General features: G+C 45.5%; 1 long non-coding RNA gene across 1 annotated transcript; it reads right to left on the bottom strand.

Annotated features, from left to right (window-relative positions):
* On the bottom strand, positions 1 to 27407 carry LOC141172703 (uncharacterized). The gene is made up of 3 exons (XR_012252526.1): positions 26904 to 27407; positions 2244 to 2722; positions 1 to 709 (listed from the first exon to the last, which is right to left on the bottom strand). It is a non-coding gene; the product is annotated as an uncharacterized lncRNA (long non-coding RNA).
* Positions 27408 to 27634: the final 227 nt, after the last annotated feature.

Below are 27634 nucleotides of genomic sequence, written 5' to 3'. Positions count from 1 at the left end.
GATATTAGTCCTGAGAAGGACTGTTTGTTTGATCTGGCAGCCTTTACAGACCCTACACTAACTATTTTGCAGGATATATCTCTCCCTAAATCAGCAGCGCTGTCCCTACACTGTCTGATTCGGAGAGACTGTGTCCAAGATGGCGGCACCCGGTTTTAAATACTCGAGGTGATGCTGTGTGGTCAGCCAATCACTGTAATGCCCTCAAACAACATGGCTGCGGCATTACAGTGACTGGCTGGCAATCCCTGCATGTTCATTGACTCTTTAAAGAGCGCCAAACATGCAGGGCGGAGACCTGAGCTCCCGCCCGAGCAACCTGGAAATGCTCGGTGCTCTCCGAACATCCCGAGTAGCGTGATGCTCGGGCGAGTACCGAGCAGTGTCGAGCATGCTCGCTCAACACTAATCATTACCTTTTGCTGAGCCATTAACTGATCAACCTGGGTCTTCAATGGTAGTGAGGACTCTGTGGCGGTATGTGGTGGTTTGGGCTTATCTGCTGCCTCGGTTTTGCGAGGAGGAGCTCTTGGTTTTTTCGCAGCCTGAGGCTCCTCATGAGACTGAGAAACGAACTTATCCTGGTGACTGGTACTTGGCAAGCAAGTCATTGGCAGAAAGGGAGTGTTTTGGCTGGGCATTATTTCATCTTCAGACTCGATAATATAGGAGGGGGGCAGCACAAAGTCATCAGACGAAACACATTCTCCTAAAGGAAACATAAGTAGGAAGAAGAAATGTGGATTAACATCGCGTGCGGCTTTAAAAGAGCAGTAAACACAAAAAATATCCCTGCCCCTCTTCCATTAATCTCCTTTTCTTCAATAATGTTATGTCTCATTTTAGAATTAATAATATATGGATAAATAATCTTGCTGGGTCTCAAGATCTCAGCCTTCTCCCTCCTTGTCTTTTTCACTGACCCATGTGTGGCTCTAAGACACCTGGCTGCAGCAAGAGCCTCCCCCCACTGCCCAGTCTTCAGTTGGACAAACCATTGGCTACGGTGCAGGACACCACCCAGTCACCAGTCAAGATGGAAGTGATCAGTAGAGGTATAATTTCTTTTTTGAGGGAGGAGGAGAGAATAATTATTGGAGTTGAGCAAAAAGATTTGCAGCACCATAGTCTAGCGGCCATGTTGGTAGTCCGTGGCAGCCAAACCTGAGCTCGATGAGCCTCCTACTACCTGGTGCTTCCTCTGATTTGTAGGGCCGGTGGCACATCGTGCTGCAATTATGATGTACAAATCAGAAGAGTTTGATGCCGCCAGGTTAGGAGGAGCGTTCTGGTCTGGAAGTCATGGACGAAAATCCTTATGCACAAATCTAAAACAGGTTATTTAATCTAATCATGTCTATGTTTCGTGTTAATTTAAGTATTTAAGTGAATTATCTGGAAAAAGTTTCCTCTAAAATAAAAAGCTGTGAAATATTATTTTTTTATTATACTCTTTAGGAGTTATTTAAAGGGTTGCTTCACTACTCTTATATTAAGGACCTTTCCTCAAGATACGTCATCATCAATATCAGATTGCTGGTGTCCCACACCCCGCACCCCCTACTGATTAGCTGTTCTTGATGCTGGCAGAACCAGGACGTTAGCGGTTGTGAAGCTGAACAGTACAGCCCGTCAAATGTGTAGTGGCCCCTGCCAGGTGCAAAGGAGTGGATCTGTACTACCCTGCAGCGACCGCTGCACAATTAACGGAGCTGTTCAGCTCAGCGTCTACTAACATCCGGCTGCATCTGGAGCCAAAAACAGCTGATTGGTGAGGGTGCTGGGTGTTGGCCCCCACTAATCTGATATTAATAGCCCACCTTAAAGAAAGGTCCTTAATATAAGAGAAATGGAGCAACTCTTTAAGACCTATTTTAGGGGTTGTATAACATTAGAAAAAAATATCAGAATTTTTTGAAAAATTGTGTTTCTACTGCCCTTGAGGATAGCCGGGAAAAGAAAAGCTGTGAATGGGACCCAGTGGTGAATCAGCGCTGCTGTACTATCATTGTCAGGAGAGTTCAGACCCATAGGGAGCAATAGTTGATGGCATATATTACCAAATGCCATCACTTATTGAGATTGGGATATCACTTTAAAGTGTATATATCAATAGAATTATGATAAATAAAACAGATGTCAATAGAGCAGTTCAACCACTGTCTCAGTCCCGGACAACCCCAACGCCTTCATTAGTTTGTCCTTGGCCATGACCATGAGTGAGGATGTTATGATATATTTACCGATATCCAATGAAGATGCCTGATGCATTTCATTTCTTGGGGCTTTGCTGGCATCCAGTTTAAAAAATGTAGCGACCTTTAGCTGTCATTCGGTGAAGGCATCTGAAATAGGCACCATCGGGCCACCCATCCTAGACTGCTCCTTGCAGTTTTCAATACCTTGTTTGATTTTCCTCCTATACTCATGCCATCTCTTCTTGCATTCTTGGATCGTGCTCCTCATGCCACCTACTTTATTAACCTCCTTCACCACCTTATTCCAGATGGCGGCTCTGCCTGACGCGTTGAATGGCTTAGGCCTAAAGAGTTTCTCAACGTGCGCTAAGATTGTGTCTACAAGTTTCTGGTTCTCGGGGTCAGTAAACCTTTCCTTTTTCTTCCTGGGAATTTGTATTGTGATTGTTCCACTGATCCCAGGGAGAGGCATACTTTCCTCCTCTTGTTATTGATGTCTGGGGTACAGGTGGATGACTCTTTTCCTACAAGATACAACAAATGGGTCATGTAACTTGGCACAAAATTGCAAATGTATCCTCTAGGGATTCACGCTCTCATGTAAGCATTAGGTAGCGCTCACACAGGCAATGAGCTATGATCCTACCAGTCTCAGTATCACCTTCAGCCTGAGCTCCAGCAGCTTCCAGCGCCAAACAGAAGTCTTCAACTCCGGGCACAGTTCACACTGAACAGGCTTCAGCTTCCACACGTTACTCTGCGGCTCCATCACACAGACTGCTCAGCTTTTCTAGCTGCCCCATGCAGTCTCCATTCACAGAAAGACCCTGGCACATCTCTCTCTCTCATCTACAGCTCACATTTTGACTGGTCACTCACCAGCAGCACACTCGACTCTGCTCCATCCAGCAGACTGATACACCTAGTGAACACAGGCCCTTACGTCTAGTAAAAAACTAAGCAGGTGCATCTAATCAAATCCTGCAGAGCTAGGACTTAACCCTGTCGTACCTGGTTTTGCTACAATACAGTACATATAGCAGTAATAATAGTTAATGGCACAGTTAGTATTCACTAAGCACTACAGAGAGAAGAATGCCGTGCTATTTGCCGAATTGCTACAATTTCTTGGTGGATTTTGCCCCAAATTTTTAGCCAAATGACAACTCCTTTTTTTTCTATAGAACCAAGTGAAGGAAAGAGCCCTACACAGAATAGCAATTCTCAAAACATTTCATCTTCTCTTCCTCCCAAGAGGACTCTATATTTTCTCACCAGTCCTTGGTAAATATCTACTTTCATTCTGAGTTTAGAATTTTTCTTAGTTTTGGTTGAAGGATGTGATCTGCAAGGTTTGTACCAATCTCTTTGCGCATGAGCAGCTCTCTCCATTCATCTATATAGAAAAGTGCAGAACAAGTGTGCTTGGCACAATATTAAGAGCTTTCATACTCATAAATGGAGAGAGCTGCACATCTGCGGCCAACACTCGATATAAGAAAGGTCTAAGGGGTAACGTTTCTCCTCATGGAGAGTGACGCACCAGCTCTGGCACGTCAAGGTAAGGAGGCTTATTCGCCATGCAATGCTCCTCTGGGAAATGTAATATTCAAATTCCATCTTCATAGAAAAAGAGGACTTGTAATCTATAGCGCCACCTATTGGAAGCTGCAATCCTACAAGTCACAATCAACCCTTTAACAAATCGTGCAGTCCAGAGCCTCTCACCTAGCCAAATCAGATCTCATACTTTGCACTGACGAGCGCCAACAGCCCGAAACACCGTGTCTGCAAATTGAGATTCTGATTTGGCTATTATCCTAAGTCATATTGCACGACTTGTTAAAGGGTTGATTGTGACTTGTAGGATTGCTGCTTCCAATAGGTGGCGCTATAGAGTACAAGTCCTCTTTTTCTCTGAAGAGGCAATTTGCATATGAGAAAGGTAATGCTGATCAGCACTGCCCCATAGAATAACATCATTATAAAATCATTATAATACCACCAATTTTAATGAAAACAGTATGATGACCCTACTGTACCCCTCTCCCTCAATCCCCCCAACAAAGAATGGTGACCCCATCACAGTATGATTCTTACACGCACGCCGCTAGGTTCAGATAGGGCGAGACGGGTTTCATGAATTCGTTGGAATCCTGGGGGAACCGTTACTCATGGCGATCATAGGCTGCAGCTTCTCGCAGGCACATGATAGATTCAGTTGCTGACCGGACACAACTGACAAGAGTCTTCATAAACAGTTGAACAGTGGAGTATAATCAAGTACAGCCTGTACCATTTAACTCTTTGAAGCAACAGGCTCCACCACAGTACAGTCTATTAAAGCAGGCACTGTAACATCAGTCTCTTCAGTAGCATAATTCAGCATAGATTAGATCTCTTAGCAGCACAATTCTATGCATACAAAACCACAGGCTTTTCCTTCACGAGGACACAATAGTACACAGCATTCTTTATCCTGCATGGAGATGGAGAGGTGGAGGGTTTGATGAGGGAGATGATCCCTGTGACACAATTCCTTCCAGTCTTTATCTTTCTGCCCGATAATACTCTGCACTCTTAGCTCAGGGAGTTTATCTGACCTGTGTTTAGTTTCTCTCCAGATCTGAATCCTGTTCAGTTGCCTTCTGTCAGATACAGATAACACACCACCTTTCTCTTCAGCTTCAGCCAGACTACAATAACAAGTTCCCCACAATCTCCCTGGGGCTCTGCTAAAACACTCCCTGTCTCCTGTGCTAAATGCTTCTGAAGCACAACACATCCTGTTTCCTGTGCTTGTGTTATTTCTAATAGTTACAGGATGCTTTTGAAGCAACAGCACTACTTCAACATGTCACATGATAACCATACTGTACCGCTCTCCCTCAATCCCCTCAACAAAGAATGGTGACTCCATCATAGTATGATTCTCCAACTGTATTCCCCACACAACACTCCATACAGTATAATGGCCCCACATAGCCCTCCATACAGTATTATGGCCCCACATAGTCCTCCATACAGTATAATGGCCACAAAGAGTCCTCCATACAGTATAATGGCCCCATATAGTCCTCCATACAGAGTAATGGCCCCACAGAGTGCTCCATACAGTATAATGGGCCCCACATAGTGCTCCATACAGTATAATGGCCCAACATAGTCCTCCATACAGTATAATGGGCCCCACATAGTCCTCCGTACAGTATAATGGCCCAGCATAGTCCTCCATACAGTATAATGGCCCCACATAGTGCTCCATGCAGTATAATGGGCCCCTCATAGTCCTCCATACAGTATAATGGGCCCCACATAGTCCCCCATACAGTATAATGGGCCCCACATAGTTCTCTTACAGTATGATGGCCCCACATAGTGCTCCATACAGTATAATGGCCCCACATAGTCCTCCATACAGTATAATGGGCTCCACATAGTCATCCATACAGTATAATGGGCCCCACATAGTGCTCCATACAATATAATGGCCCCACATAGTGCTCCATACAGTATAATAGCCACAAAGAGTCCTCCATACAGTATACTGGGCCCCTCATAGCCCTCCATACAGTATAATGGCCCCACATAGTGCTCCACAGTATAATGGACCCCTCATAGTCCTCCATACAGTACAATGGGCCCCACATAGTCCTCCATACAGTATAATGGGCCCCACATAGTCCTCCATACAGTATAATGGCCCCACACAGTGCTCCATACAGTATAATGGCCCCACATAGTGCTCCATACCAGTATAATGGGCCCCTCATAGGCCTCCATACAGTATAATGAGCCCCACATAGTCCTCCATACAGTATAATGGCCCCACATAGTGCTGCATACAGTATAATGGCTCCACATAGTGCTCCTTACAGTACAATGGCCCCACATAGTGCTCCATACAGTACAATGGGCCCCTCATAGTCCTCCATACAGTACAATGGGCCCCACATAGTCCTCCATACAGTATAATGGGCCCCCCATAGTCCTCCATACAGTATAATGGGCCCCACGTAGTCCTCCATACAGTATAATGGCCCCACATAGTGGTCCATACAGTATAATGGCCCACATAGTCCTCCATACAGTTCAATGGCCCCACATAGTGCTCCATACAGTACAATGGGCCCCTCATAGTCCTCCATACAGTATAATGGGCCCCACATAGTGCTCAGTACTGTATACATGACCCCGCATAGTGCTCCGTGCTGTATACGTGGCCCCGCACTGTATACATGGCCCTGCATAGGACTATGGTGCTCCATAGTGTATACATGGCCCCGCATGGTGCTCCGTACTGTATACATGGCCCTGCATAGTGCTCCGTACTGTATTCATGGACCTATATAGTCCTCCGTACTGTATACATGGCCCCGCATAGTCCTCCATACTGTATACACCGCCTCACATAGTCCTCCGTACTATATACAAGGCCCTGCATAGTCCTCCATACTGTATACACGGCCCCCATAGTGCTCCATACTGTATACATGGCCCCCATAGTGCTCCATACTGTATACACGGCCCACATAGTGCTCCATACAGTATAATGGCCCCACATAGTCCTCCATACAGTATAATGGGCTCCACATAGTCATCCATACAGTATAATGGGCCCCACATAGTGCTCCATACAATATAATGGCCCCACATAGTGCTCCATACAGTATAATAGCCACAAAGAGTCCTCCATACAGTATACTGGGCCCCTCATAGCCCTCCATACAGTATAATGGCCCCACATAGTGCTCCACAGTATAATGGACCCCTCATAGTCCTCCATACAGTACAATGGGCCCCACATAGTCCTCCATACAGTATAATGGGCCCCACATAGTCCTCCATACAGTATAATGGCCCCACACAGTGCTCCATACAGTATAATGGCCCCACATAGTGCTCCATACCAGTATAATGGGCCCCTCATAGGCCTCCATACAGTATAATGGGCCCCACATAGTCCTCCATACAGTATAATGGCCCCACATAGTGCTGCATACAGTATAATGGCTCCACATAGTGCTCCTTACAGTACAATGGCCCCACATAGTGCTCCATACAGTACAATGGGCCCCTCATAGTCCTCCATACAGTACAATGGGCCCCACATAGTCCTCCATACAGTATAATGGGCCCCCCATAGTCCTCCATACAGTATAATGGGCCCCACGTAGTCCTCCATACAGTATAATGGCCCCACATAGTGGTCCATACAGTATAATGGCCCACATAGTCCTCCATACAGTTCAATGGCCCCACATAGTGCTCCATACAGTACAATGGGCCCCTCATAGTCCTCCATACAGTATAATGGGCCCCACATAGTGCTCAGTACTGTATACATGACCCCGCATAGTGCTCCGTGCTGTATACGTGGCCCCGCACTGTATACATGGCCCTGCATAGGACTATGGTGCTCCATAGTGTATACATGGCCCCGCATGGTGCTCCGTACTGTATACATGGCCCTGCATAGTGCTCCGTACTGTATTCATGGACCTATATAGTCCTCCGTACTGTATACATGGCCCCGCATAGTCCTCCATACTGTATACACCGCCTCACATAGTCCTCCGTACTGTATACAAGGCCCTGCATAGTCCTCCATACTGTATACACGGCCCCCATAGTGCTCCATACTGTATACACGGCCCCCATAGTGCTCCATACTGTATACAAGGCCCTGCATAGTCCTTCATACTGTATACATGACCCCCATAGTGCTCCGTACTGTATACACGGCCCCGCATAGTGCTCCATACTGTATACACGGCCCCGCATAGTGCTCCGTACTGTATTCACGGCCTTGCATAGTGCTCTGTACTATATACACGGCCCCGCATAGTGCTCCGTACTGTATTCACGGCCTTGCATAGTGCTCTGTACTGTATACACGGCCCAGCATAGTGCTCCGTTCTGTATATATGGCCCCGCATAGTGCTCCGTACTGTATACATGGCCCTGCATAGTCCTCTGTACTGTATACATGGCCCTGCATAGTGCTCCGTACTGTATACATGGCACCGCATAGTACTCCACACAGTATACGTGGCGCCACATAGTGCTCCACAAAGTATACATGACCTCGCATAGTGCTCCACATAGTATACATGGCCCCACATGGTGCTCTACACAATATACATGGCCCCACATAGTGCACCACACAGTATACATGGCCTTACATGGTACTCCACATAGTATACATGGCCCCACATGGTGCTCCATACAGTATAATGGCCCCACATAGTGCTCCATACAGTACAATGAGCCCCTCATAGTCCTCCATACAGTACAATGGACCCCACATAGTCCTCCATACAGTATAATGGGCCCCTCATAATCCTTCATACAGTATAATGAGCCCCACATAGTCCTCCATACAGTATAATGGCCCCACATAGTGCTCCATACAGTATAATGGCCCACATAGTCCTCCATACAGTACAATAGCCCCACATAGTGCTCCATACAGTACAATGGGCCCCTCATAGTCCTCCATACAGTATAATGGGCCCCACATAGTGCTCTGTACTGTATACATGACCCCGCATAGTGCTCCGTGCTGTATACGTGGCCCCGCACTGTATATATGGCCCTGCATAGTCCTATGGTGCTCCATAGTGTATACATGGCCCCGCATGGTGCTCCGTACTGTATACATGGCCCTGCATAGTGCTCTGTACTGTATTCATGGTCCTATATAGTCCTCCGTACTGTATACAAGGCCCCGTATAGTCCTCCATACTGTATACACGGCCCCCATAGTGCTCCATACTGTATACACGGCCCCCATAGTGCTCTGTACTGTATACAAGGCCCCGCATAGTCCTCCATACTGTATACATGGCCCCCATAGTGCTCCGTATTGTATACACGGCCCCGCATAGTGCTCCGTACTGTATACACGGCCCCGCATAGTGCTCCGTACTGTATACACGGCCTTGCATAGTGCTCTGTACTGTATACACGGCCCCGCATAGTGCCTTCGCACTGTGTACATGGCCCCGCATAGTGCTCCGTACTGTATACATGGCCCTGCATAGTCCTCCGTCCTGTATACATGGCCCCACATAGTGCTCCATACTTTATACACGGCCCTGCATAGTGCTCCGTACTATATACATGGCACCACATAGTACTCCACACAGTATACATGACCTCGCATAGTGCTCCACATAGTATACGTGGCCCCACATGGTGCTCTACCCAATATACATGGCCCCACATAGTGCACCACACAGTATACATGGCCTTACATGGTACTCCACATAGTATACATGGCCCCACATGGTGCTCCACACAGTATACATGACCCCATATGGTCCTCCACATAGTATACATGGCCCCAGATTAAAAAAATAAATAAATACTCACCTCTGCCATTCCAACGCTGATCACTACCCACTTCTGGGCCCACAGGCCATCCCCTTACCCTTGTCAGCGCACTATCCCCCTTTCACTAGCGCCGCGGCTACTCTCTTCTGTGCGCGCCCTCCCATCAGGCCGCACGCTCTCCCATCAGGCCACACGCCGACCATTGAGGCGATGATTGATGGCTGGGTGGCCCAAAACTTCTGCTGGAGGATCAGCCTGGGGGGGCATTTGCCCCTCTGCCCATGGGCCCAGCCCGTCCCTGCACCATAGATTCTCTATGGGGTTAAGGTCATGCGAGTTTGCTGCCAATAAAGCACAGTGATACTGTTGTTTTTAAACCAGGTATTGGTACTTTTGGCAGTGTGGACAGGTGCCAAATCCTGCTGGAGAATGACATTTCCATCTCCAAAAAGCTTGTCGGCAGAGGGAAGCATGAAGTGCTCTAAAATGTCCTGGTAGATGGCTGCGCTGACTTTGGTCTTGATAAAACACAGTGGACCTACACCAGCAGAAGACATGGCTCCCCAAACCATCACTGATTGTGGAAACTTCACACTAGACCTCCAGCAGCTTGGATTGTGGCCTCTCCACTCTTCCTCCAGACTCTGGGACATTGTGGAGTATGTCAATGACTGCCTTCTGGACATCTCTCAAGTCAGCAGTCTTCCCCATGATTGTGGAGCCTATTGAAACAGAATAAGGGACCTTTTTAAACAATTAGGAAGCCTTTGCAGGTGTTTTTGTTAATTATTTTAATTTACTGAGATAATGACTTTTGTGTTTTCATTGGCTGTAAGCCATAATCATCAACATTAATGGAAATAAACACTTGAAATAGATCACTCTGTCATGACTCTATATAATATATGAGTTTCACTTTTTGTATTGTAGAACTGAAATAAATTAACCTTTTGATGATATTCTAATTTAGTGAGATGCTCCTGTAGAGCATACATGTCAAACTCTGGACTGCAAGGTGGTTTTATTTGGCCCACGACACCAGAACCACCACCCCTATGTGGGGCCCATTATACTATATGGAGGACTATGTGGGGCCCATTATTGTGTATGGAGGACTATATGGGACCCATTATACTGTATGGATATTACACCAGGTGTGGGAAAGACTTAGTGCAACACAGAGGGAAGAGGGACCTAGAGCCCAGACTCTAGGGAAAGGGGGGAGTGGAGACCTCCTAGTCTGGTCTAGTGTCACCCTGTTTCAACTACCGTCCATATATTGGCTCTGCACTAATCTCTGCACGCGTGCCTCACCCTGTCTTTTCCTGACATATGGCTAAGGCTAGGGATGGGACGAGATGAGCACTAGTCGATCTCCACTAAACTCTATAGACAACAAGGGTAGACAAACGGGGGGACATTGCTTAGCTTTAGATGACTCCAAAAAAATGCGTGCTCGGCCTCAAGCTCCAGAGAGGACGAAGTACTGCTCTTGCTAAGCCTTCACAAGTAGAAATGAATATAGTCGGCACCTCCCTCTCAGACACACCAGGTATTTATACACCCAGGCCAGAGAGATAATTAGCCAGAGGGAGGTAGCCGCTGGGTCCTAAAGACAGCCTCTCATCTAAGAAGATGTCTGTAATGCCAACCAACTGCAGTGCGACTGTCTGTCACTTCTGACATACCCGTGACAGTACCCCCCCTCCTCTACGAGTGGCCTCCGGACCCTCAGGACCGGGTTTCTCAGGAAAATAGGTGTGGAATGAGCGAACAAATCTGGGAGCATTCACCTCTGACGCTGAAACCTACATCCTCTCCTCTGGACCATTGCCTTTCCAGTGCACCAAGTATTGCAGAGAACGAGGTTGGAGACGGGAATCTACAATCCTCGAAATCTGAAACTCCAGATTACCATCAACCTTTAATGGGGGCGGTGGTAGAGGTGAGGGCTCAAGAGGTTCCACATACTTTTTGAGTAAGGACCTTTGGAACACATTGTGAACCTTAAGGACAAGAGGAAGTTCAAGACGAAATGCTGTTGGGTTAATGACGGTGGTTATTTTATAGGGACCAATAAACCTAGGTCCCAGCTTCCAAGAAGGAACTTTCAATCTTATATTCCTGGTAGATAACCACACAAAGTCATTCACATTCAGGTCCGGACTTGGCAGGCGTTTTCTGTCAGCCATAAGTTTATACCCGTCTCCAATGATCTTTAAATTACTCAGAACACCCTGCCATACCGAGGAGAGTGATGAAGCAGACCGTTCATCTTCAGGAATTCCTGAAGCTCCCCCCCCACTGAAGGTACCAAACTGTGGATGATAACCGTATGCACCGAAGAACGGTGACCTTCCAGTGGATTCTTGCCGATGATTATTAATGGCAAATTCTGCCAGCAGTAAGCAGGATGCCTAATCCTCTTGATTTTCGGAGACGAAACACCTGAGGTAGGTCTCCAAATTCTGATTGACACACTCGGTCTGACCAATTGACTGAAGGTGGAAGACAGCTGCACCCCCAGTCAAAAACAGAATGCCTTCCAGAACTTGAAAACAAACTGGGTCCCCCGATCTGACACTACATCGGAGGGAACCCCATGAAGCTTCACAATCTCGTTCATGAACACCTGAGCAAGTGTCTTGGCATTTGGAAATGCAGGCAATGCGACAAAGTGAACCATTTTACTGAACCCGTCTACTACCACCAAAACCACCAGTTTGCCTGCAAAATCCGGTAGGTCAGTAATAAAATCCATGGACAAGTGTGTCCATGGCCTACTAGGGATAGGTAGAGGAAAAAGAGTACAAGACGGACGGGTATGCGAAACCTTAGAATGCACGCAAATATTGCAAGCAGCTACGTGTTCAATCACATCCCGATGCAACCCCGGCCACCAAAAACAACGAGAAAGGAGGTCCGTGGTTGCCTTACCACCTGGATGCCCAGCAAGCACAGAGTTATGATGTTCCTTAATTACCTTGCGGCACAGATCAGATGGTACAAATAACTTTCCTGTAGAACAGGTGGCAGGAGTGTGCCTCCAAAACCTCACCCTCCAGTTCAGGATAAAGTGCTGAAATGACCACCCCTTTCTGTAATATCGGGGCAGGGTTCTCATGATCACCACCACCAGGGAAGCTCCGGGACAAAGTATCAGCCTCGACCCTTTGACGAAAAGTGACAACAAAATTGAACCTAGTAAAAAACAGGGACCATCTGGGGTTGAGACGGTTAGCTGACTGGAGATATGACAGGTTCTTATGGTCAGTAATAACAGTAATAGGATGGACAGCCCCCTCCAACCAATGTCGCCATTCCTCGAACGCCAATTTGATTGCCAAAAGTTCCCTATTACCCACGTCATAATTTCTCGCAGCTGAAGACAATTTTTTATAAAAGAAGGCACATGGACGCCATTTACCAGGTGATGAATCCTGAGACAGCACAGCTCCTACCCCGACATCTGACGCATCCACCTCCACAATAAAGGAGCAAAAAAACAATGAAAAAATAGGACCTCATAGGTATTTAAGGGGTATACCACTAAACATTGCATAGATACAAAGAGGACCATAAGTGTTTCAAAAAACCTAAAACGTAATTAGAACACAATATGTTTACTAAAATAATGAATTACTTTATTTAAATAAATTAAAAAGACACCTATAGTATAAATAGCATGTGTGAACAGACATAACATGGGCAAATGAGGCAACAGGGGCTTTCCCTGACACTGTTGGTTATTAGTGTTGAGCGAACATGCTCGACACTGCTCGGTACTCGCCCGAGCATCACGCTACTCGGGATGTTCGGCGAGCACCGAGCATTTCCGGGTTACTCGGGCGGGAGCTCGGGTCTCCGCCCTGCATGCTTGGCGCTCTTTACAGAGCCAATGAACATGCAGGGATTGCCAGTCAGTCACTGTAATGCCGCAGCCATGTTGTTTGTGGGCATTACAGTGATTGGCTGGCCGCACAGCGTCACCTCGAGTATTTAAAACTGGGCGCCGCCATCTTGGACACAGTCGCTCCGGATCAGACAGTGTAGGGACAGCGCTGCTGATTTAGGGAGAGATATATCCTGCAAATTAGTTAGTGTAAGGTCTGTAAAGGCTGCCAGATCAAACAAACAGTCCTTCTGAGGACTAATATCCATCCCAGGTATATCAGGCAGGCAGGCAGGCAGGCTGTATAGGAGACGCAGTGGTTATACCAGCAAATGCTGCATTACAGTCCTGTGTGCTGCTCCTGTTGCTGAAATTGCTGGACTTAGCTCCAGGTCCCAGGGGCCAGGAAAAATCCTTTTTTTTTTTATCTAAATCCTCTTTTTTTTTTCCTCCTTCACAATGTACAAATACCCATCTTATTAACCTTTAGGTGCCCCCCCCCCCAAAAAAAAGTGTGCCTCTGATTTTTCAGACACAAATATATCTGTTGAAAATAGTCTGGTGTAGGCCAGAGAAATAGAAGTGTGGTTTTGCAGTTCTATGGGCCATTTGTATCTAAAAAAAACAGTTTGAGTGTGTCACTCACTGTTCAGCCGCAAATATATATATATTTTAAAAAGCCTGGTATACACCAGTAAATTATTACTGTGGTTTTGATGTTCCACTGTAAAACATCTCTATTATCCTGTTTTTGCCATTTTTTGCTGTATAAAAATAATAATAGTGTCTCCCTGATTTTTCAGACACAAATATATCTGTTGAAAATTGTCTGGTGTAGGCCTGAGAGACAGAAGTGTGCTTTTGCTGTTCCACGGTAAAAAATCTCTATTATCCTGCTTTTTGCATTTTTTGCTGAAAAAAAAAAAAAAAATAGTGTCTCCCTGATTTTTCAGACACAAATATATCTGTTGAAAATAGTCTGGTGTAGGCCCGAGAAATACAAGTGTGGTTTTGCAGTTCCACTGTAAAAACCTCTGTATTATCCACTTTTGGGCCATTTGTATCTAAAAAAAACAGTTTGAGTGTGTCGCTCACTGTTCAGCCGCAAATATATATATATTTTAAAAAGCCTGGTATACACCAGTAAATTATTACTGTGGTTTTGATGTTCCACGGTAAAACATCTCTATTATCCTGTTTTTGGCATTTTTTGCTGTATAAAAATAATAATAGTGTCTGCCTGATTTTTCAGACACAAATATATCTGTTGAAAATAGTCTGGTGTAGGCCAGAGAGACAGAAGTGTGCTTTTGCTGTTCCACGGTAAAAAAATCTCTATTATCCTGCTTTTTGCATTTTTTGCTGAGAAAAAAAAAAAAAAATAGTGTCTCCCTGATTTTTCAGACACAAATATATCTGTTGAAAATAGTCTGGTGTAAGCCAGAGAGACAGAAGTGTGCTTTTGCTGTTCCACAGTAAAAAATCTCTATTATCCTGCTTTTTGCATTTTTTGCTGTAAAAAAAAAAAAATAGTGTCTCCCTGATTTTTCAGACACAAATAAATCTGTTGAAAATAGTCTGGTGTAGGCCCGAGAAATACAAGTGTGGTTTTGCAGTTCCACGGTACAAACCTCTGTATTATCCACTTTTGGGCCATTTGTATCTAAAAAAAATAGTTTGAGTGTGTCGCTCACTGTTCAGCCGCAAATATATATATATTTTAAAAAGCCTGGTATACACCAGTAAATTATTATTGTGGTTTTGATGTTCCACGGTAAAACATCTCTATTATCCTGTTTTTGGCATTTTTTGCTGTATAAAAATAATAATAGTGTCTCCCTGATTTTTCAGACACAAATATATCTGTTGAAAATAGTCTGGTGTAGGCCAGAGAGACAGAAGTGTGCTTTTGCTGTTCCACGGTAAAAAATCTCTATTATCCTGCTTTTTGCATTTTTTGCTGTAAAAAAAAAAAAAATAGTGTCTCCCTGATTTCTCAGACACAAATATATCTGTTGAAAATAGTCTGGTGTAGGCCCGAGAAATACAAGTGTGGTTTTGCAGTTCCACGGTACAAACCTCTGTATTATCCACTTTTGGGCCATTTGTATCTAAAAAAAACAGTTTGAGTGTGTCGCTCACTGTTCAGCCGCAAATATATATATATTTTAAAAAGCCTGGTATACACCAGTAAATTATTATTGTGGTTTTGATGTTCCACGGTAAAACATCTCTATTATCCTGTTTTTGGCATTTTTTGCTGTATAAAAATAATAATAGTGTCTCCCTGATTTTTTAGACACAAATATATCTGTTGAAAATAGTCTGGTGTAGGCCAGAGAGACAGAAGTGTGCTTTTGCTGTTCCACGGTAAAAAATCTCTATTATCCTGCTTTTTGCATTTTTTGCTGTAAAAAAAATAAAAAATAGTGTCTCCCTGATTTTTCAGACACAAATATATCTGTTGAAAATAGTCTGGTGTAGGCCCGAGAAATACAAGTGTGGTTTTGCAGTTCCACTGTACAAACCTCTGTATTATCCACTTTTGGGCCATTTGTAACTAAAAAAAACAGTTTGAGTGTGTCGCTCACTGTTCAGCCGCAAATATATATATATTTTAAAAAGCCTGGTATACACCAGTAAATTATTACTGTGGTTTTGATGTTCCATGGTAAAACATCGCTATTATCCTGTTTTTGGCATTTTTTGCTGTATAAAAATAATAATAGTGTCTCCCTGATTTTTCAGACACAAATATATCTGTTGAAAATAGTCTGGTGTAGGCCAGAGAGACAGAAGTGTGCTTTTGCTGTTCCACGGTAAAAAATCTCTATTATCCTGCTTTTTGCATTTTTTGCTGAAAAAAAAAAATAGTGTCTCCCTGATTTTTCAGACACAAATATATCTGTTGAAAATAGTCTGGTGTAGGCCAGAGAGACAGAAGTGTGATTTTGCTGTTCCACAGTAAAAAATCTCTATTATCCTGCTTTTTGCATTTTTTGCTGTAAAAAAAAAAAAAATAGTGTCTCCCTGATTTTTCAGACACAAATATATCTGTTGAAAATAGTCTGGTGTAGGCCCGAGAAATACAAGTGTGGTTTTGCAGTTCCACGGTACAAACCTCTGTATTATCCACTTTTGGGCCATTTGTATCTAAAAAAAACAGTTTGAGTGTGTCGCTCACTGTTCAGCCGCAAATATATATATATTTTAAAAAGCCTGGTATACACCAGTAAATTATTACTGTGGTTTTGATGTTCCACGGTAAAACATCTCTATTATCCTGTTTTTGGCATTTTTTGCTGTATAAAAATAATAATAGTGTCTCCCTGATTTTTCAGACACAAATATATCTGTTGAAAATAGTCTGGTGTAGGCCAGAGAGACAGAAGTGTGCTTTTGCTGTTCCACGGTAAAAAATCTCTATTATCCTGCTTTTTGCATTTTTTGCTGTAAAAAAAAAAAAATAGTGTCTCCCTGATTTTTCAGACACAAATATATCTGTTGAAAATAGTCTGGTGTAGGCCCGAGAAATACAAGTGTGGTTTTGCAGTTCCACGGTACAAACCTCTGTATTATCCACTTTTGGGCCATTTGTATCTAAAAAAAACAGTTTGAGTGTGTCGCTCACTGTTCAGCCGCAAATATATATATATTTTAAAAAGCCTGGTATACACCAGTAAATTATTACTGTGGTTTTGATGTTCCACGGTAAAACATCTCTATTATCCTGTTTTTGGCATTTTTTGCTGTATAAAAATAATAATAGTGTCTCCCTGATTTTTCAGACACAAATATATCTGTTGAAAATAGTCTGGTGTAGGCCAGAGAGACAGAAGTGTGCTTTTGCTGTTCCACGGTAAAAAATCTCTATTATCCTGCTTTTTGCATTTTTTGCTGTAAAAAAAATAAAAAATAGTGTCTCCCTGATTTTTCAGACACAAATATATCTGTTGAAAATAGTCTGGTGTAGGCCCGAGAAATACAAGTGTGGTTTTGCAGTTCCACGGTACAAACCTCTGTATTATCCACTTTTGGGCCATTTGTATCTAAAAAAAACAGTTTGAGTGTGTCGCTCACTGTTCAGCCGCAAATATATATATATATTTTAAAAAGCCTGGTATACACCAGTAAATTATTACTGTGGTTTTGATGTTCCACGGTAAAACATCTCTATTATCCTGTTCTTGCCATTTTTTGCTGTATAAAAATAATAATAGTGTCTCCCTGATTTTTCAGACACAAATATATCTGTTGAAAATAGTCTGGTGTAGGCCAGAGAGACAGAAGTGTGCTTTTGCTGTTCCACGGTAAAAAATCTCTATTATCCTGCTTTTTGCATTTTTTGCTGTAAAAAAAATAAAAAATAGTGTCTCCCTGATTTTTCAGACACAAATATATCTGTTGAAAATAGTCTGGTGTAGGCCCGAGAAATACAAGTGTGGTTTTGCAGTTCCACGGTACAAACCTCTGTATTATCCACTTTTGGGCCATTTGTATCTAAAAAAAACAGTTTGAGTGTGTCGCTCACTGTTCAGCCGCAAATATATATATATATTTTAAAAAGCCTGGTATACACTAGTAATTTATTACTGTGGTTTTGATGTTCCACGGTAAAACATCTCTATTATCCTGTTCTTGCCATTTTTTGCTGTATAAAAATAATAATAGTGTCTCCCTGATTTTTCAGACACAAATATATCTGTTGAAAATAGTCTGGTGTAGGCCCGAGAAATACAAGTGTGGTTTTGCAGTTCCACGGTACAAACCTCTGTATTATCCACTTTTGGGCCATTTGTATCTAAAAAAAACAGTTTGAGTGTGTCGCTCACTGTTCAGCCGCAAATATATATATATTTTAAAAAGCCTGGTATACACCAGTAAATTATAACTGTGGTTTTGCTGTTCCACGGTAAAAAATCTCTATTATTCAGGTTTTGGTAGTTTTTTCCGTAAAGAAAAACAGTAGTGTCTCCTGACTGTTGTGACACAAAAATATATATGTTGAAAATAGTCTTGTGTAGGCCCGACATCCCAGTGTGGTTTCGCAGTTCCACGGGTCAAATCGCTGTACTATCCAGTTTTGGGCCTTTGGTATCTAAAAAAAAAGCAGTTTGAGTGTGTCGCTCACTGTTCAGCCGCAAATATCTCTATTTAAAAAAGTGTGGTATACCCCAGTAAACAATAACTGTGGTTTTCCTCTTCCACGGTTCTAATCTACTCTTTATTACCCTTTTTCCATTGATAGTGCAAGTGTAAGCTATTTTACTTCATTTACAATGGGCAAGGCGCGTGGCAAGGGACGTGGAAGTGGACGTTCTGGTGATGGTTCGTGCAGAGGACGGGGCCGTGGCCAAGGTGAAAATGTGCCACAACCAACAGCCACATCTTCTCGCTCCCACTTCTTGACCGAATTACTAGGGAAGCACAGAACAACACCAGTATTGAGAACTGATCAGTGTGAACAGGTTATTAATTGGATAGCAGACAATACTTCCAGTTACCTGGGCACCACCACCTCCGGTCTGTCTTCCACACGGTCAACTCTTAGTAGCCGTGAGTCTCGACCGCATACTCCTCCTCACCCTGATGCTCCTTCCTCCCACCATGCCGAGTGTCATCAGACAGCAAGTGATCCCACACTTGGACACTCTGAAGAGCTGTTCACTGGACCATTTCCATATTTGGGCCCCTCGCCTGATACGCTTGAAGTGGTGGAAGAGGAGATCAAATGTTGCGATGCCTAAATATTTGAACAGCCACGGCCACAGGAAGTCGACGTTGGCAATCTGTCACAAGAGGTGGACGATCACGAGACACAATTGGCAGGAAGTGAGGAGGAGGATCGTGGTGCGCAAGTGGAAGAGGAGGAGGTGGTGGATGATCTAGTAACTGACCCAACGTGGAAGGAGGACATGCAGAGTGAGGCCAGCTGCCCACAGGGGGAGGGAGGCAGAGTACCCCAACAGGTAGGAAGAAGCAGTGTGGTGGCCGCAGACAGAAGGCAGGCAACCGTTCCCCGTAACACCAACACGAGGGACGTTGCCAGTACAAGCGGTAGGTCTTCCAGAGTCTGGAATTTTTTTAAAGACTCTGCTGATAACCCCAAAAAGGCCATATGTTCCACCTGCCATGCCAGCATCAGCAGGGGTGACAAAACTACCAGCCTGACCACCACCAGCATGATCAGGCACATGGCAGCAAAGCACCCGACTTTGTGGGGCGAAACCCAGGGTCCACGACCAGTGTCAGCGGGTGTCACCACTGCTTCTTCCACTGTTGTGCGTGCAATAGAAACCCCTGTTGTGTGTGCAAGGCAATCCCCTGTCCATACTGCATGTAAAGATGCCCCCTCCTCTCAGTCTTCACTTGTTATGGCAGTTTCTCAAGAAACAGCATCAACGTCCACGTCCACGTCCCACCGCAGCGTTCAATTGTCCATATCCCAGACCTTTGAACGAAAGAGGAAATTCGCAACTAACGCCCCACAGGCCACAGTCCTAAATTCGCACATTTCACGACTGCTTGCGTTGGAAATGCTGCCTTTTAGGCTGGTGGAGACAGAATCCTTCCGCAATCTTATGGCGGTGGCCGTCCCTCGGTACTAGGTCCCCAGCCGACACTATTTTGCCCAGTGTGCCATCCCCGCACTACACAAGTACGTGTCCCAAAGCATCTGCCGTGCCCTCAACAACGCAGTTACTGAGAGAGTCCACCTGACAACGGACACGTGGACAAGTGCTTGTGGCCAGGGACGGTACATCTCTCTGACGGCACACTGGGTAAACATAGTGGAAGCCGGGAACCAGTCGGACCTTGGGAAGGAACACATCCTCCCCACACCGAGGATTGCGGGCCCTATGTCAGTCAGAGTTGCTCCCACAGTGTACAGCTCCTGCGCATCCTCCTCCTCCTCCTCATGTTCAGCCTCCATCTCAGATATCACCACATCAGTTACAAGCTGGAAGCATTGCAGTACTGCCTCCGCCAAGCGGCAACTCATAAGCTTAGGTGATAAACCTCACACTGCTTGTGAGTTGTGGACAGCTGTGAAAGAGCAGGCAGATCTGTGGCTGAGACCGCTGAACCTACATCCCGGCATGGTCGTGTGTGACAATGGCCGTAACCTGGTGGCGGCTCTGAGGCGAGGTGAGATCACACACGTACCATGCCTGGCTCATGTGCTTAACCTCGTAGTTCAGCGGTTTCTTAAATCGTACCCCGAGTTGCCAGATCTGCTCGTGAAAGTACGCTGCCTGTCAGCTCATTTTCGCAAGTCGGCTACGGCTTCCGCCGCCCTTGCTGTGTTGCAGCAGCGTTTGCAGCTTCCGGCACACCGACTGGTGTGTGATGTCCCCACACGTTGGAACTCTACCCTCCACATGTTGCAAAGGATTTGTGAGCAGAAGAGAGCAGTTGTGGAGTACCAGCTGCAACAAGGCCGTCGATATTCAGGTCAGACTCCACACATAAGACCTCAGGAGTGGACCTGGATGTCTGACATATGTACCATCCTGACTAACTTTGAGGAGGCCACCAAGATGGTGAGTGGCGATGACGAAATCATTAGTGTCAGCATCCCACTTGTCTGTCTTTTGCAACGCTCTCTGCAGAGAATTAAAGAGGAGGCATTGCAGCCAGAGTATGATGAGAAGGATCAAGAAGCCGTAGCGGGCGATTACACACAGCCCAGCCTCATCTCATCCCAACGTGCATTGGGGGACAATGAGGGAGAGGAGGAGGAGGAGGAGGAGGAGGAAGAACAGGAGCTGCTATCATGCGTTGTAGACGGTAGTACCTGTACAAGTGTCATACCGTCGGTTCAGCGTGGGTGGCCTGATTACAGGGGGGAAGAGGAAGAGGAGGAGGAGGAGGAGAGCATGGTCAGTTGTCATCTTGGTTAGGACACGGAAATCTTGCCCGTTACTAGTCTGGCACGCATGGCTGACTTTATGTTACGCTGCCTTAACCGTGACCCTCGCGTTGTCAAAATGTTGGGTGACAGTCATTACTGGTTGGTGACACTTGTAGACCCCCGCTACAAGGAGAACTTTCACTCTCTTATTCCTGAGGTGGAGAGGTCTACAAAAATGGGGCAGTACCAGAAGGCCCTTGCTGCAGAACTCTTAAAAAAATTCCCATCTGAACACGCTAGCGGCAGAGGTCACAGTTCGTTGCCCAACCAAGGCGTACAGGCGAGAGAGATGCAACTCCAATCCAGCAGAGGCAGGGGAACACTGTCAACGTTCTGGGACAGTTTTCTGACACCCGCCCAGCTTACAGGCCCTGAGGCGCGGGGTACTCTCACAAGGAGTGGAAAGTTTCAAAAGATGGTGAGGGAGTACCTTGCCGATCGTACCAGCGTCCTCTGTGATTCCTCTGTGCCTTTTAATTATTGGGTATCCAAGCTGGACACTTGGAATGAACTCGCTCTGTACGCCTTGGAGGTCCTGGCCTGCCCTGCCGCTAGCGTGCTATCGGAGCGTGTTTTTAGTGCCACTGGGGGAATTATAACTGATAAGCGCTCTCGCCTGTCAACTGACAATGCTGACAAGCTGACCCTTATCAAAATGAACAAGGGCTGGATTGGGCCAGACTTCTCATCACCACCAAATGACAGCAGAGTAACATAAAGTCAAATCCACTGTGTTATTTCTGGAGGTGTATTCACATGCACCACTTCACACCCACACATGGGTATACGCTTCCTCGTTTCGGCTGTTTAATCTTCTTCTCCTTATCCTCAGCCTCCACCACCACTATACCACCAGGGTGCCAGCATTGCAAGTTCCTCCTTCCTAATTTTTGGCAGCTTTTGCTGGGAAAGCATAAGCAAATACCATGGGACTCCCACACCCCAATAATGGGACTTATGTTTGTAATATGCTGTACTGCATGGCTCTTGTAAGGGGCATTGCAAGTTGCTCTGTCCTAATTTTTGGCAGCTTTTGCTTGGAAAGCATAAGCAAATACTATGGGAGACCCACTCCCCAATAATGGAACTTATGTTTGTAATATGCTGTACTGCATGGCTCTTGTAAGGGGCATTGCAAGTTGCTCCGTCCTAATTTTTGGCAGCTTTTGCTTGCAAGGCATAAGCAAATACTAAGGGAGACCCACTCCCCAATAATGGGACTTATGTTTGTAATATGCTGTACTGCATGGCTCTTGTAAGGGGCATTGCAAGTTGCTCCGTCCTAATTTTTGGCAGCTTTTGCTTGCAAGGCATAAGCAAATACTATGGGACACCCACTCCCCAATAATGGGACTTATGTTTGTAATATGCTGTACTGCATGGCTCTTGTAAGGGGCATTGCAAGTTGCTCCGTCCTAATTTTTGGCAGCTTTTGCTGGGAAAGCATAAGCAAATACTATGGGAGACCCACTCCCCAATAATGGGACTTATGTTTGTAATATGCTGTACTTCATGGCTCTTGTAAGGGGCATTGCAAGCTGCTCCGTCCTAATTTTTGGCAGCTTTTGCTTGCAAGGCATAAACAAATACTATGGGACACCCACTCCCCAATAATGGGACTTATGTTTGTAATATGCTGTACTGCATGGCTCTTGTAAGGGTCATTGGAAGGTTGCTCCGTCCTAATTTTTGGCAGCTTTTGCTGGGAAAGCATAAGCAAACACTATGGGAGACCCACTCCCCAATAATGGGACTTATGTTTGTAATATGCTGTACTGCATGGCTCTTGTAAGGGACATTGCAAGTTGCTCCGTCCTAATTTTTGGCAGCTTTTGCTTGCAAGGCATAAGCAAATACTATGGGACACCCACTCCCCAATAATGGGACTTATGTTTGTAATATGCTGTACTGCATGTGATGCGCCCCCTGGGCCGTGTGTACACGTGTGTGGGATACCCGGTGCCGGGTCTCTGGGGTCTGTAGTCTCCGTGGCGGTGACCCGGTCCCGTAGCTCAGGCTGGTCAAACCAGTGGCAGTCTTTCATAGGTTTTGAGGTTAATTGTCGACTGCGCCACCCGTGGATTGCGGTCAGGGAGTACCACCGCTGCGAGGCAGACCGCTGAGGCTGGTGTTGTGTGCGCAGCATAGAATGGGATAACTCCCCTCGGAAGGAGTATAGCCTCAGGGCAGTGAGTGTGGATGATGGGGGTGATGGTGCACGAGCGCAGCAGGAACGACTCAGAGTCTTTGCAGTGCAGTTCAGGGTCTTTACTGATGATTATAAGGTAGACCCTCCCGGGAGTACTGGCTAGCATAAGAGGCCTGGTCAGTCTGTGAGCAAGCAGGAGTTCCCCTGGCCAGGTGGAGTTGTAGGCCTCCCCATCTGTCTGCACTCTTCCTGGCTACCTTGCTGTAAGCGGGTAGAAGTAGCCCACGTCCCTGAGTGTACCGTGTAGTGCTCACCCGTATGGCTGGTGACTTGGGGCCTTCTGTTAGCCTCCGCTCCACGACGGCGGTGCTGGTCCCTTGCTTGTGACTGAGCCTCCGGGCTTCTATGGCCAGAGGACCTGAAATCCCCTGCCGGCTGGTTTCTGCTGCTGGATATATAAGTCCTCACAGCTTCGGACTCCTGTGTCCGGTTCCTATTGTCTTCTGCCAGGGCGAGCTCTGCTCAGCTTCCAGCCCCTGGTCTTTAGCTCCTAGCTCCTACAGAGCTCCTTGCTGTTACTTTCCCTTGCTCTCACTCTGACTCTGACTGTTCTCTGACTCACTCAACCCCGCCCCAGATCCAGTTTATAAGGACAGAATTCTCCCCTCCCCGGACTGGGGCAGGAGGATGTTGCATGTTTAAGGGATCCTGACCAGGAAACCTCCCACTTGCTCTCCGACGTAATATCTCTATTACTGTGGTGACCAGACCCCTGGGGTGCCACACATGGCTCTTGTAAGGGGCATTGCAGTTCCTCATAATTTTTGGAAAGCCTTCCATTCACTGCTTAGGCCAACAGTGCACGGGAGACCCAGTTGCTATAAATCGAAAAAAAGGTTTAGTTAATGCCCTCTGACCTCCATGTCATTTCCAAGGGGCATTGGAGTGGTTTGAAATTTTTGGTAGGCATTGCACTCACTGTATGCCCTATAACTGTGTAGCCGAACCGCTCCTTTTGTTACAGAAACATATCCTACAAGACATATCTGGTTGACTGGCCTGATATTGATGTGAATGGTCCCTGTTCCTCCTGCTCTTTCTCCTTTGCCACCACCTCATCCATCATTTATCACCTGAAGCTTTGTTTTAACGGGAGTCATAGAACTGGGATAGTAGCAGGAAAACATCCAGCAATCCTCAGAGGAGGTAGGATATGCGCCAAAACGCGGACCACCTCAGGCCTAGCCGCTACTACATACATGCGCTTGCATTCCAAGAAAACAAAGCAGATGCTAACTTCTATCATCATCATCATGCTCCTCACCTAGGCACTCTCAACTCCCCTGATGGAGAAGCCAGGGCCCACCGGAGGAGTCTGGTTCTCTGGTGGGCTCGTCCAATGCTGCCCTAAAGCAGGCCAGGCTAAGAAAAGTGTGGGGGAAGGTGACAGGAGAAATCAGTGCGGCTGGGGACCGAGTATGGACACCTGGCCGCCACCTGGCGGCTGGGGACCGAGCGTGGACACCCGGCCGCCGGGCGGCTGGGGACAGAGTATGGATACCTCGCTGCCGAAGCGGCCATGAGGTAGTGGCCAGCTTCGGCCTCCTCCAAACTAAAAGGCCCCATTTCAAGTGAAAGCTAGCAGTATGGTATTGCAGCCTGCGGGTGGGTGGGTGGTTGGCTGCATATTTTCGCTTGCATTGCAAGGAATGGGGGAGGTACAATTGAACACTTTCCTGGGACAAGGACTTGCACGGGGATAGTTGCAAGTCTGCATCTTCTGATGCGGCAAGGATCACTTCTGATGGGCACACTTTTAGACAATGACCTGGGGGTCAGAGATGCTTCCAGGGGTCTTCCCCATGCTGATCCCTTGTCTTTTCAGCACTATATGCATGTGTCACACAGCACATGGCCAGATAAGGTTGTAAAATGTTAAAATGACATTTCCCGGTGAACGCATTTGTCACGGTTGAAAGCAATACAAAAGTGCAAAAACGCATGAAAAATGCTACTTGTGAACATAGCCCAAGGTGTGGAGGAGTATTTTTGTTTTTGGTTATTTATTTTACCTTATACACAAGTTTTTACCCTGGAAAGGAAATTCCTTAACATATTTCACAGGAAAACCGTTTCAGTTTCGTTTTTGAACGTTTTATTGTGAGCCCGCAAAAGTGGCTTAATACCTCTGACCACGTTGTTGACAGCAGTGACCTGGGGGTCAGAAATGCTTCCAGGGGCGATCCCCATGCTGCCCCCATGTCTTTTGAGCACTGTCACTATCGTTTTGGGCACTTTTTAGGCTTTCTACAGACTGCCAGGGGTGCTGCCGCAAAAATGCTCGGGTCTCTCATAGACTAACATTGGGCTCGTTGCTCGGGTCGAGCACCCGAGTATCACGGCTAGCTCGGCCCAAGCTTCGAGCACCCGAGCATTTTAGTGATCGCTCAACACTATCAGTCGTCATCTTGGTGAGGACACGGAAGTCTTGCCCGTTACCAGTCTGGCACCCATGGCTGACTTTATGTTACGCTGCCTTAACCGTGACCCTCGCATTGTCAAAATGTTGGGTGACAGTCTTTACTGGTTGATGACACTTTTAGACCCCCTCTACAAGGAGAACTTTCACTCTCTTATTCCTGAGTTGGAGAGGTCTACAAAAATGGGGCAGTACCAGAAGGCCCTTGCTGCAGAACTATTAACCCTGCTGTTCTGTTCGGGTCATAGTGACCCGAACAGACTTTTTGCGGCCTGTAGATTTTTTTCTGTAAGTCTCTAAAACTTGAGACTCCTTGACTTTTCCTCATTTGGGGGGACCTACCTATGAGTATTTTCATTTATTTATTTTTTTCGTTTACTTTTTGCTACACGCAAAAATTTACACTTGTTGTGTTCGGGTCATAGTGACCCAACATCGTTTTTTACAGCTGTGAGGCCATATTTTCAGTGAAATAAAGGAGTTATAACCTCAGTTGGGTCTATTTATATGCATCTACTATTGTATATCAATTGATTTATTTCCTAAATTATTTCAATGGGGTCGTACACGCGCTCTACCGGGGGTATGCATTGAGATCTGCGCACCATAAAAATGGCTTTATATTGATTATTTTTGGTGCACAGTCTATTCTAAAATGTAGAGTGCATCCGGAGAGATCACTAGGTGTGCACTACACGTGTATATTATGCGCAGAACGGACTGCTCAGAACGCGCTGTCTAAGACGTTTTTTTTTTTGTAAAGCTGAGCTGTAAAGTCTTGCAAATAATTTTTTTTTGCTAAGTAAGTCTGTCTTCCTGGCTTATCTGCTTGTTTTCAGAAGGGTTCTTATCTTCTCTGCTCTTATCAGTACACATATGCTAGCACAGACATTTTACCTTTCAGTTTCTTTGGACAGCAGCTGTGTACATACCTCTGTTCCAGGATATCTCTGTTCCAGGCAGTATCTTTGTTTTCTACAGGTATGTTGCTTGTTATGCTTTTCCTATTCAATTCTGTTGATAGATTGTATATTGTAAAGGAATACTTTTATTTTATTTTATTACATGTAATTAGTGTTATTACTGTGTGATACACTGCTCTACACTTAGCATGATAGATTGCTGGATATTGAGCACTGGTATGCTTTGATGTAGTATAGAAGCTCTTATTGTTTTTGAAGCTGTTTTTTTTCTCAGACTTTATTATTATTGTTTACTTACAAAGGTTTTTTTTTATTACAGTGTTGTCTACCACATTATTTCAAAATGATGCGTCGACGCAAATGGCGTGAACCTGAATTAGAGGAGTTCATGCATAACTCTGATTCAGATGACAGTCCAGTGGAAGACGTGAGTGAAGAGGACTACATTAGTGAGGTGGAAGAAAATGTAGAAACCTCGGAAATAGAAACTGATGAGGAACCTGATCCCCATACAAATCAGACGGAAGAAATCCTTTCTAAAAATAAGGAATTAAGGTGGAATTTGCAGCCTCCTGCTCAGGCTGGCAGAAGATCCTCTGCAAATATAATAAGTGCTAGTCCTGGCCGTACCAGATATGCAATTTCACGAATATCCAATATTGAATCTGCATTTGCATTATTCATAAATTTGAATATCCAAAATATTATCATACAAATGAGTAACATTGAAGGACACCGAG

Source organism: Phyllobates terribilis, unplaced genomic scaffold (assembly GCF_046119375.1).
Source record: "Phyllobates terribilis strain yellow unplaced genomic scaffold, ASM4611937v1 Scaffold_12__6_contigs__length_324123572, whole genome shotgun sequence".
Lineage (NCBI taxonomy): Eukaryota > Metazoa > Chordata > Amphibia > Anura > Dendrobatidae > Phyllobates > Phyllobates terribilis.
This window is presented reverse-complemented; position numbering and strand designations above follow the sequence as displayed.